This window comes from Triturus cristatus, chromosome 6, assembly GCF_964204655.1.
Source record: "Triturus cristatus chromosome 6, aTriCri1.1, whole genome shotgun sequence".
Classification (NCBI taxonomy): domain Eukaryota; kingdom Metazoa; phylum Chordata; class Amphibia; order Caudata; family Salamandridae; genus Triturus; species Triturus cristatus.
Window position 1 is genome coordinate 193,905,923 of NC_140589.1, and position 13,345 is coordinate 193,919,267.

General features: G+C 42.5%; 1 protein-coding gene across 1 annotated transcript in view; it reads right to left on the minus strand.

Moving 5' to 3' along the window:
- LOC146816623 (cytochrome P450 2K1-like) overlaps positions 1-13,345 on the minus strand; it is a 415,649-nt gene that overhangs the window by 378,483 nt on the left and 23,821 nt on the right. The window lies entirely within an intron of this gene.

Here is a 13,345-nt window from a genome sequence, read left to right on the forward strand (position 1 = left end):
AGTAGGGCAGACGGGCTATATCAGGCCCAAAGTCCCGGTTCAACCAATGGTAAGTATGGCATAGAGCAGACAGGCTTAACTTAGACTAATGCAATAAAGATCTCACTCCAATGTAAAAGGGGAACCAGAGATATGAAGATTTAAAGATTTAAGTGATAAATAGTGCTAAAAAGCAACATAAATATTAATATTTTATTAGAGCAGGCAGGGGTCTCAGGGACCACTGTCTACTCTTAAAAAATGTAACTTCAAGGTTTTTTTAAATTCTTTTTAAGCACATCGCATTCTCCTGTAAGTTAAATGGGCTACATTTAAAAAAAAAAGATTGTTTCATTAAAAAGCAGTCACAGCGATGGTGGTCTGCTGATATCAGCAGGCCATCATCGCTGTGATGTCTGTGATTCTGCAAAAACTGTGACCTACCACATTAATATTTATGAGGTAGTGAGGTAATTCTGTTTTAACTCCATTTTGTATTCTGTCGCCATTTTGTTGCCCTCACTCAGGCAGCTTGGTAAACCGAGTGTTTTTGCCCTTTGTACTGCCACGTGTCAAATACCCTTCCCTTCCTTATTGTGAAGTCAATTCCAGGAACTAGCCAGACTGACTAAATCCCTGCCTATACTCACTAATCCTTGTCCCAACTATTTGTTGGCCTTCAGTATTCTTTCTCCGCATTATCCTATTTTGCAAGTTGTCCTTTGAAGCACACAAACATGTCCTGCCGTTACTGATTGACCTATAGGTGCTGTCATTGATTGACTTATGGGGTTGGGCAAAAACACGACTCAAGGGGGACGTTCTGGTTACATGATGCCTTGTTTTGAATGTTTTCCTATTGGCTAATATTTGGCAGATCTTGTATGTCCATATTTACATTTTGCATGCTTGCATGAGCCAGGACTGCCCCTTTCTTTTATGCTGAGTATGTAACCCTCACATATATAAGGCCCCAGTGTTCTGCTCTCTTTGGACTGCCTCATTCAGTTGCTGCGGCTTCTGGGTGACGTAGTCACACTCATTTTGAGTTTAATAAAGATGTTCTTTTATATTTCAGTTTCTGTGCCAACTTCTTTTTTTTTGTTAGTTTAACCCTGAGAAGGAGATTTGAATTTCTTCAGTAGGTCGATTTGCAACCCACAAGGAATCTATAAATGAAATTCAATGAGTTTTATACATTAGGAATACTGATTTCTATTTGTGATTAGGAAATTGGTACCCCTAATGTTTGCACATCTTGCCCTTCGTCACTTTTTTAAAGAAAACAATTGACTTTTCTTCCAAGTCTCAATGCAGAAAGAGCCTTTGCCACTTTTCCACAAGAAAAATCCTCCCCGTGCAGGTCGCTGTGACACTGCAGCCATCACTGTGAAACTGAGGCCTATTTATCTTAAGCAGGTTGGTATGGCTGCCACTGTGGAGCTTTGGAGAATTATCAATAAAAATTTTACAAACTCCCAACAGAGAATGAGACTTTGTTGTTATGTTAGAGTTGCGAAGATCCCTGGGCATTCAATCCGATTTTGTTGAACTTCCGGTTGGATTCCTTTCCTTGTGGAGGCCCACTCACTCTATAGAGGAAAACCTTTTTAAAGTTTTCAAACTTACGTCTGGTGCCAAAACAACCACATGAGTACACTTCTAAAGTGACCAGGCCCTCAAGAGAAGGCACTTAAAGACTCTATTGGTATCAGGCATAGGTCGACAGAATAGTCCCGTCCTTGCTCAGTTGCTACTGGTCAGATGGTCACTTCAGGAAAAAGGCCTCTTACAGATTGTTGTGTCCCCCTAGCCACAAAAGAGGTCAGTGAACTGACCTTTGGAGTCCACTTCTTTGTATTGGGTACAGGTAGGAGCGTGTCCAGCCCTGCAGGCTCCCTCACAAGTCTCAAGCGGCATGTGCAATTTGTATGTTCTTCCACAGATCCAGAGAGTGTTCTAAGGATGGTGTCCTGGGGTGCTACATTTATGCCTGACACCAATTAGTGGGTGAGTATTCCTAGGGGCAACCTTACCCACTTTTTCTACAATTACTGTTTGCCCTGCTGCAAACAACATCACTATGCACTTTATTTCCAAAATCTAAGATGAAGAAACCCTTCTCTCCTTGTATGGAGACTGTATGCCCACCCAAAGATGAGGCAAAGGTAATGAACAGTCCCCGCCTCTGTGGCCACTCAAAATCCGTTCTGGGTGCAGCTTCCCTCCCACTGGGCTTGAGTAAGGTGACAAAGGATGCTTCCTATATATCTCCCCTTACATTTCCTTGTAAAAGTACAGATCCCCTGTCAAGTTATTGAATTTCCTAGGTCCACTCTAATTAGTCTAGTTGGCAGGGAATATAAAACTCCTCCCAACACCCAGGCCATCTCTGGGAGTAGATTACACACATCTTCTGCACCTCCTTCAGGGGAAAGTACTCGATGGGCAGTTGGTACGGAGCTAATCCTATTTAGCCTCCAGCTGCTTCAGGCAGGGTAAAGGTAACTGTTTAAAGTTACTTTTCCCAAATATTTATAACAATCTGACTTCACCATTAGATAGGATTACTATTAGATATAAAAATAAGGCTTTACATTGAATCTGTAGCTGGTACACGTCAAAAGTTATATGTTGAAGTGATTAATATTCTTTTCCTATCGGCCTGTTACACCTGACCAGTGACAATGTTGTAGTGGGACTAGTCACTGAGGGAACATGCAATTCTGATGTCACACGTGTTCCATTCTTAAATGTTAGTGGGAATATTTATGAGGGCCTTGTGCCATGCTTGGGCTATGCAAGACGCAAAGCCCCAAGTCATATGAATGAAGCCATGGAAAGCCACTTTGCATGGCTTTGAAGGGCTTAAAAAATATCGAGTAATGTAACGCAGCGGAAATTGTTGTGTTGCCTTACTGGAGGGATTTACTCACGGGAGGCATTTCATGGGCATCATTGCAGTGGATGTTCCCATGTAACCTGCATGGATTTTGGTGCATTTCCTGATTTACAAGTAAACCTGGCAAAGCATCAAAATCTTACACCTCCCCAGGGGAGGCATAGCAAGCAGATATATCTTTATTTCTCCTCGTGTTTTCCACTTTCTATGTGTGCTGCATTCTGCAGCACATATAGAAAGAGAAAAATGCCTCTATGGATTGCTTTTGTGTAGGAATGTGCCCTTTCCTGCACAAAAAAAATCCTGCTGACAACACAGTCACCCTTGCACCATGGTACAAGGGTGTCTTTGTTGGCGCTAGGCTTCCGAAATAACACCAGCATGGGGGTAAATGACAGGAATGCACTGCACAGTGCAATCATGCTTTTCCCTGTGGCACAGGGCAGCGCAGCAAGTTAACTTGCTACAATCTTCTGTGCTACACTCCCATAAATATGCCCTACATATCTTACCTTATAGGCAGACTGGTGTGCTTAGAGGTGACTCATTTATTGTTTGAATCCAGGTTTTTCCCATATCAAAAGGTTGGGCTCAAGGCTGAAACTGCAGCAGTCAGTCTACAGTAGTGTGCCTGAAATAATTGTTTCCTTGTCACAGTAGTGGATCGCAAAATAGGTGCACCAGTCTACAGGTGACATTGAATTTTCCGTGCCTAAAGTGTATTTTACATCATATACCATGGTCATATTGGAAAGTTAACTTTCCTCATTAATTTTAATTAGTCAAGTCATTTTATGACCTTCCTGCGATTTGGTACTTTATGAGCTGACCTGATTGTAGATATGTCGATTTGCAAAGTACTGTGCCCTTCACAAAAAGTCAGTGCCGCAATTTGCAAACACTTTTTTGCAAATGGAATAAAAGTATAGGAGAAAACATTGTTTTATTTGTCTGAAAGTCAAAATTGGGTGGGATCTCAATGAAAGATGACATCAGACCTGTGTCCTCTTTCTCGTTTGGTACATTACATTCTCCACAATCAGGCCAAAAAAAACAGCTTCTTGATTATAAGAAAAAAAAACTTAAGGAAATGAATTCAATTAATTCTCATGGGGAAATGGCTCAAAAAAATAAGCGCCACTCATAGTCATTTAGGCTGGACTCCTAAAGTTAGATCTATGAGGCACCTAAAAAATTGGTATGGACAATGCAAAATGTGTACAATACAGAGGCTTGAGTGGCTGGGGGACTCAAAATAATCAGATCTAAAAAGCGAGAAAATCCATGCTGTCACACAGTGGATAATTAGATGTCCATTGAAGGCCTAACATGATTGTCTTTAGGTTAGACCTGCATTGACATGGTACTGTAATTTATCAAAATAGCTACCCAAATATAGGCTCGGGTAACATCCCAACCTTTCACTTATATTCGTCCCTACATTACATACATAACGGGCTGATAGGACTGAACCTTTACCTAGTTACAGTACTGCACACAGAACGTGGGGTTTTCCCTGAACACTAGCCTCATACATTATGCATGAGGATCCTTTGATTCTTGGAAACACAGCAGGGCTACCATCTGCTATATAATAACTATGTACAAGGTTCATTCCTGATGTCAGCCTAAGTATGACAGCAGCACAGCAAGGTAGAACCCCTGGGGATACCTTCGGGTATATAAACATCACATCTTGCTGAGAGAGAGAGAGAGGAGATCAGGACTTCCATGCCGACACACTACACCAAACGAGGAAACCAGAAGCCAAGGAATCAGGTGAACAGTGGGAGCACGGAAAGACGCTGCATGCCCGAAGCAAATCCTCCCTGAAGGAAAGGAAGCGTACGAAAAAGTTTCAGAAGTACCAGCATTGGAAGGACTCAATAGATACAAACCTGGCAGGAAGCCACTGCACCTACATGAAGCAGTAAGAAACCTAGTGAAGAGATGTCCCACCAGAAATATGCCCAGCCCTGAAGAAGACCTTAATGCGAGTAGAGTTTTTTGGTCCTGCCTTCATAAGGTCGAAACGCGTTGGCACTGATTATATAGTGGTTCAGAGCTAACTAGGAAAAGAAGAGACTGATCCACTACGGACTGTTTAGCGGCATGAATTCTGCTCCCTCATATTAGCTTTTGGAAATAGTCTGCGACCCTATACAGGACTTCACAAATTAGGACATTCTGAGGACCAAGAGATATATGATCCCAGTATATTGTATATAAATGTTCTATATGTTGTCATAAAAGCAGGAGATGTGTAAATATATTCGATGAAGGAAAATTCTCAATCAAAAAAGCTTTGATGAAAAAGAAAAATTTTGAGTTGATGCCCAAAGTCAATTAAAAGGACTGGTGTGGCCAAAAGAAATAGTGTGATTAATGGTGCCAGAGGTATTTTGTTTATGTATTTGACACACTGACGCGAGGCGCTGAAGCACCCTGCATGCAGATACTCCAGCTCGCAGTGATCTGACATCCCTTGCATGGTGTCCAACCTGAAACCAGGATGGGGTCCCACAGTTTCTCACTTCAGGAAATGGGGGTTGATTCTATCCTGGAGGAATTCTTGGCTTAACACCTACGTACATGCTAGGTATACTTAGGTACATCTAGTTAGGGAAGCATCATAGGAGTATGTATTTGATTATCATGGATTTTAGGTACTTACTGGTATTCATGATTATAGCAAAATGGTAGACCTCTACCATCATTTTACTTTCCTAGGACTAGCTGTGAAATGATCACGATCGGCACCATGCACAGCGGAAGCAGGCACAAGCGGGAGCTGCTTCCTTTCTGATGCTCAAGTAGATTTTCTACTTGAGTGGCAACTTTCTCAATGCGAACGGATGGTTTCTCAATGCAAGCGCTCAGAACAGCATACGGGGCCACTCGCATTAAGAATTACGGCCACCCACTTTGAGAAATCGGAAAAATCTTGCCAGGAGGTGCACTTTCCTCGCTCGTGCTCGCCGACTTGATGTGTTGAGTTTTGTGGAACACTGCAAGCTCCACTTAACGCTGAGTGTGGAAAACTCTGCATTCCTTGTAATTTTCACTATTTGGTGTCTTCGATTCTTCTTACTATTTCATTTTACTATCCCTTAATTTCATACATTTTCTTTTAATTTGACACTTTTAAAGATGATCGCCACTGTGCGCTCGTTCCTCGTCCTTTTCTTGAATAGATATCCACTTCTGAGTCACTATTCACTATATCCAGACCTTATTTGTTTCCAGCACGTTTCCAAACCTATTCACACCACCAGCGGTACACCCACAGACGGATCTGTTTATTCATTTATACCGATAAGTCACCTTAACCTGCATGCTTCCCGCAATTTAGCGACTTGCATATTGTCGTCTTTTTTGCACTCTGGACCATGTTTTTATGCTGTGTTCATATCACCGTGCTTGTTAATGTCACAGTATCTACCGCACTCTCGGCACTTCGGATATTGTTCCATTACCGGGTTGCTTTACGTTGTCAACCAATCTGTTTTCGTACTCTTACGGTGATTACTTTTTTAAACAACCAGTTTTCAGTTTTTTTATACTCGTCGTTTAGACTATTGCATGAAGCTTCACCTGACATCACCTCGATTTTAACGTCCCTTCCACCGAACCTCACGTTTTTCAGCTTTTAATCGGTCACAGTTTATATATTTACACGAAGCCCCCCTTGGCACACTACTCAATCCACCGCTGTTTTCAAACGCGGTTACTCGTGAGCATGAGCATTTTTTACCTTTTCCGAACCATCACACATGGATTCAGCTCACCTTTAATCTTCACACTCTTCATCTGATACAGTGTTGCTCACATGTTTTTTCCTCCTTGCATTAGGGGTATGTTTCCCCATTTAAAGCACATTTTTTGATCTTTAGTGTGAACATTTAGCACGTTTCACGAAAAGTTTGTCTTGTTTTAGACCTATTTTCATCTGACGGCACTCATTGTTTCCTGTTTCATTTTTAAGATTAAAGTCCCCTGATGAAGGGACTAGCCCAAAATGCATTGGGTCTGTTCCCATTGATGTGCATTTACTCATCTACTATGTTGTGAATCACCTTTCCTTTGACATAATTCGGAAACCTTGACTCAGAAGTCACATTGAAAATTAAAATTGCTGAGACCTAAGCGATCTTACTTTGATTCATTGGATTAATCACCTCACTTGGAGGTAAGCTGTTCAACTGGGGTCGTTACCTGTTTGGATAACACCTTCATACATGTTCTTGTCCAAAGATACCCTGGCTGCACGCAGAACTTTGTTACAAGTTGGTTTACGCACAGAGGGACAGATTTACAAGTCCCCTTGCGCTGCCAGTACGTCACTTTTTGTGACGCACTGGCAGTGCAATACACTGCCCTATATTTACAAGGACTGGAAAAGCCACCGTGCATGGTTTTTCCTGTCCTTGTAAATAGTGCCCCTAAAGTCAATATCATCACCCTTAGACATAATCTTTACCGCAGTTCACTGCCTCCCTGCATTGGCTGCAGTCTGCGCTTTTGGACTTTGCTTTACATGGGTATTGTATTCCAGTTGTCTGGGGAAAGGTCGAATATTAATATTTCCATGGCAAGGGGCCATACATTTCTCTCCTAAGGGTCTCGAGACCCAGATATTCAGCGTAAAATGTTAAGCCTCTGTCAGCCTGAGAGTTAGTCAGCCACTGAGCTCTATCAAATACTTGTTACTGCCCAGCACCAACCATGACTCTTCCTCATAAAGATTTAATCCTAGGACCCAGCACAAAATTCACATATCCAACTCAAGGCTCTAAAAACCTGACCATGAGCTTCTCTCTCTTTGTGACCATCAGTTCCTTTTTGAAACACATACCTACATTCATTTTCAAACTGGGGCAGTTTCAACTATGTACAGTGTTGGAATGTATCAAGGCCCTTCTCTTCCAGCTATCACATCAGTTGCAACACCATCGTTTGAGGACATGTTTGGTGCACATATGCAGCACCTTCTTGCAAGCTTACCACCAAGCTCCACATTCTCAAACGTGAGCACTGTCTGACACCATTATATGGGTTCATTTCCGGAACGGTGGGTGGAAGATGCTAGGGTTCATCCTAAAAGAGTTAGGACCAAATATTGTGATTGACACATGCCTGATACTGACAGAGTTTCTGGAGACCAACAATCTGTTGGACCCCTCCCAGACTGGGTTTCGGCCCCGGCATGGGATTGAAACCGCGCTTGTTACAGTGACGGAAGAGGCCAGGAGGATTATTCATCAAGGAGGCACTGTCGCCATCTTCCTCCTGGACCTGAGTGCCGCTTTCAACACGGTAAACCATAGCATCTTACTCCAGAGGCTCACCAATTTAGGAATCTCAAACCATGTCCTCAGATGGTTCAAATCATTTCTGTCTGATCGTTCCTTTCAGGTCTTTGAGAGCAATGCCACCTCTCCAAGCAAACCTGGGATGTGGGGTGCCGCAGGGCTCTTCGTTGAGCCCCACGCTCTTCAACGTTTATATGGCTCCCCTGGCTGCAATCGTCCGCCCTTTTGAGATAAAAATTGTGACTTATGCCGACGATACCCAGCTGGTGGTAGCCTTAAATCAAACCCACTTACAGACAAATAACAACATAAGGGACTGCTTAGAAGCAGTAGCCTCTTGGATGACCTCATCCTGTCTCAAATTAAATGGGGACAAGACAGAGCTGATGTTCTTGGGTAACTCTCCTAACATCATCAATAACTCCCTCTGGCCAGTATGCCTTGGACCAACTCCCACCCCCAAGGACTCAATTAAGAGTCTGGGTATCTGGCTGGATAAGTCTCTTAACTTTACCTACCAGGCAGCCAAACTTTCAGCTACCTGTGTTAGTATTCTCAGGCTTATCCGAAAAATCCTTCCCCTACTTCCCTTTAAAGCCAGACAGATCATGACCCAAGGTCTTCTACTTTCTCGTTTAGATTTTGGGAATGTCCTCTATCTGGGGGCTCCCCAGGCTACTCTTAATAAGCTTCAGGTCATTCAGAACTGCGCAGCACGAATTCTTTTGCAGATCCCTTGTCATCAGTCAGTAAAATCTGAACTAAGGAAGCTCCATTGGCTTCCAATTAGGGAAAGAATATCCTTCAAGAGCCTATGTATCGCCCATCGCGCCTTTTGGAAAACAGGCGCCCCCATTAACCACTCCATGATCTCCCCTCACCTTCCCACCAGACATCTCAGATCAGCTTCCATGTTCCTGACCACGGTGCCAAAAATTAAGAGAGCCAGATCCGGTGGCCGGTTGTTTTCTTACAACTTGTCCAAACTCTGGAACTCTCTTCCTTTTCACCTACGCTCAGAACCTAACCACCTATATTTTCGAAAGGGGCTAAAAACGCTGCTGTTTAATACTTCAGATTAGGTCTCCTCGTTTTACGCACACACAGTTCTATACAGCGCTGGGACGCCTTAGGGTAGCCATCGCGCATTACAAATGCTCTTTTCATTCATTCATTCATTCATGCCTCCCAAGTGGCTACACCCAAGAGCCACTAGTTGAGAGAAATAGTTTTAGGCTTTGAGAAAGGTTTGTTCCTAATATTCACAGGTAATAGTAATAAGGGTAATAATTCCCAAAATCCAATGTACTTTTTAAAGCATATTATACAGTTGTTGTTCTTATTCTAAAAGTGCAGCTAGAAAAGAAACAGCTGACACGGGTTTTGCCCATACGGCAGACAGACCAAGGGCTTTATCAAAGCTTGTGTTCATAATAAAAGCACAGTGTTAGATGAGACAATCATAAAGTCAATACTACCAATTGTTCGTTATCATGTGATTAGAGAGTGACAGAGTGAATAAGAACATAAGGAATAGATACAGAGGCCAAAAGGAGGGAGGGTTTGGAAGGGCAGTGATGGGTGATTAAATAAGTGGACACAAGGAAAAAGGAAGAAAGTAAGACAACGAGAATTCAGTAGATTAATTATTTATAAAGCGCATGGCTACCCATGGGCATCCCAGCACTGAAAAGTGAGAGAGGCTTCCGAGGCTCATTTGGGGAAAAGCCACGTTTTCAACAGCTTGCAAAAGGTCAGGTGGTTGGTCTCTCTTCGTAGCTGAAGGGGAAGGAAGTTCCAAAGCTTGGCGGAATTGTAGGAGAAAAGCCAACCACGGCTTCTGGCTCTCTTAATCTTTGGTACAAAAGCCAAATGTTGTTCGTCTGAGCGTAGAGGCCTGTTGGCCTGGTACAGTTTGGCCAGGGGGGAGATTCTCTTAGGTCCATTCCCTCCAAGCAACCAATGAGTGATACGTAGGGCTTTGAAATGGACTCTCTCCCGGATGGGCAGCCAATGTAGAGCTTTCAAGGCAGGTTTAGCAGACTGTCGGTTGGGAATTCCCATGAGAATTCTTGCCGCACAGTTATGAATCATTTGAAGTTTAGAGAAGACTGCACTCGGAGCACCCAGATACAGTACATTGCTATAGTCCAAGTGGGACAAATTAAGCGCTTGGACCGCAAGTTTCTTAGCCTGAAAGGGAATCAGTGGTAGTACTTTATGCAGCATTTTTAGAATGCCAAAGCCTTTCTGGTCTGGACTTTAAGACCAAGGTCTGAGTCCATCCAGAACCCCAGACTTTTTTTGTTTGACTTGGGGACGGGTGCCGATCCCATTGCAGCTGGCCACATCAAATTTGGTCTAAAAAACGACGGGTTACCAAGGAGCATACGCTCCATCTTGTCGCCATTTAGCTTCAGGTGGGAATGGTTTATCCATTTAGCCACTTCTTCAAGGCAGGTACAGGGGCAGGAGGAAGCCAGGTCTGAGTGGTTAAGTGAGACCACCAACTGGGTATCATCAGCGTATGTCACGATATTCACTCCATAAGGGCGTATGATGTCTGTTAGAGGAGACATATAGGCATTAAAGAGTGGTGGGCTCAGGGAAGAGCCCTGTGGAACTCCACAAAGAAGGGGCCAAGGTTTGGAAATAGTCTCACCCTCAAATACCTGGAAAGATCACCTTTCTAGGAATGGCGACAGCCAGGTCAGTGCTATTCCGGACACGCCCAAATATCTGAGCCGGTCGACCAAGATACGGTGATTGACCGTATCAAAAGCCAGGCTAAAGATCCAAAAGGATCACGGCAGACGAGCCCCCTGCGTCAACAATTTTTCTGGATTCTTCCATGATGGCCAGGAGAGCTGTTTCCGTGCCGTGGCGAGGGCCGAAGCCTGTTTGAGTGGGATAGAGGAGATTGTTAGATTACAAGTGGGCAGAGAGTGTGGTATTTACATGTTTCTCCAAAATCTTGCTGATTCCCGGGAGAAGGGAAATAGGACGGTAGTTGGCCAAACAGTCTGGGTCTAGGGTAGGCTTCTTCAAAAGAGCTTTAACCATAGCTTTTTTCCAGCGGGGGGACCACTCCGAAGTCCATTAAAGGGAAGGCTACTAAACAGGTTTCCTTGTTCCCTGGGTATAGATTATCACAGATGGGGAAATTGAGATCTTAGGTAGAGGAAAAAGATGCATAGATGGTCTGAACTTTGTTATGGAAATATTCCGCCATTTCATTACAGTGTTGGTCTGACATTGCGGGGGAGTCAGGAAGAGATGGGACGTTCAGTAATTTCTTAACAGTTCAAAATTTTTCACGAGGGAATTAGCCAGGGAGGCTATGATCTCCTCGAAATATAGGGCCTGGGCTTTTCTGATTTCAATTTTATAGATTTTAAAAGCTTCCTTATATTCCTTCTTCTTATCCGGGGAGAATGCAGGTCACATTGAAAATGCAAGATTTATTGAAGTAGTAGGGCCCCAGACAATGGACTAATCAGCATGTTTGACAATCTATTTTACCTAATCAAATTACAGTACACACAGTTCACTCTTGTAAAATCCAGTTGAAATGAACAGTTAGCATTTGTTTAGCGTAAAAGGTATAAAAATACGGTCTGCAAAGATCCTAGTGGTCTAAACAATTGACACAAGGTTCATCATATTAAGGTATCATTGAGAGAGAGACACATCATCATGTAAAAATGGCATTGAGAGAGATACCTAAAAGCATCAGATTGTGACAGGCTATATTTAGTTCGTATACGTCATCCTCATTTTTGCAGTAGGCGAACAGTTCAAGAGCCCCAGAATTCTGAAAGGCTATGATTAGATGCTTTAAGTCACTGTCTTTTTAAAATATATCTTTTTACAAAATTGTATTATTGTGAGGGCAGCATTTACCAAAAAGTCTTGCTTGTAGTCATGTAATGTGTGCAAAGAATGGGTGGAGAACAGGAAATGAAATGCCGCTCTACTTCTTATACAATGTTTGATGCAAAGTAATCGTACACCGGTCTAGAAGAGTAGCCCATGGGCATAGATTTATGGAGAAAACTCTGATAAGAAGAAGGGGAGTGCCAGATTTAAGAAAAAAAAGTTCAACGTGGAACGTGAGATTTGCAAAACGTAGTGCATCATTTCATGTTGAAAACTTGCTTGGGAAAAGAACATGATGACGTAATGTCCCAGTATCGTCAGCAAAATAATGGGAACATTTACGCTTTAAAGGGCTCAAGGTCTGTGGGAAATGGAAAAGGTGAGTGGGGTAATAATGATAAGAAACTATTCCATATAGGCATGTGCAAGGCGCCGCAGATCAGGTAAAGATCTTTTCCAGCACTTTAGAATTAAACCTGCAAATCCTTTACTTTCCAACATAGAAACTACTTATTACTTATTTGTTATCTTAACTCACTGATGTGACAGACTCGCTCGTCACATCCCATCCACACCCTTCATACAACCTCTCTTTTTTTTCATTCGCGGCTGGCATGTAATCATTCTTTGCCCCAAAATGATTACCCTAAACATATCGTAATTATTAACATCAATTTGAGCCAAGCCAAACTCACCCATTTTACCGATTAAATAACCGTCACACACAGACCACCTTGAGGCCATTTATATAATCCTTTTTTTCCTCCTCCTTGTTCCCATTGTTGTAGGATATCTGTTCCTAAAACTAGACGTCTGTCATCGACACGGCATCAGTTTAAACATCATCTGCGAATTTTCCATCCGTTTTATACATAAAAAGGTAAATAGTGAAACAGCCATGATATCAAAAATGTTCGATCTTCATAGGCACCTACTCATCCCAACTAATTATTTTGGGTTTCTTACTTCAGAATCTTGCTGCATAAAGAACACATGTTGAACTTATGAACGAATGCCCAGTCCACTCGAGTCATTTGATCGCCACATTTGAAAATCCATTTAAAAGATAGAACAGGTATTTTTATCGTATTGATATACAGAAAATTCATATACATTCTTTTAAGGGTGCTTATAGATTTCTATCTACACCCACACAAATGCATGTTATCATTCTTACAGGCTGTACGACCACCACCAGTAATACCCTGCTACGTTTTTCATCTATTGTGAAACCACATGGTTAAAGGCATTGCATCAACTATCAGGTACCGAA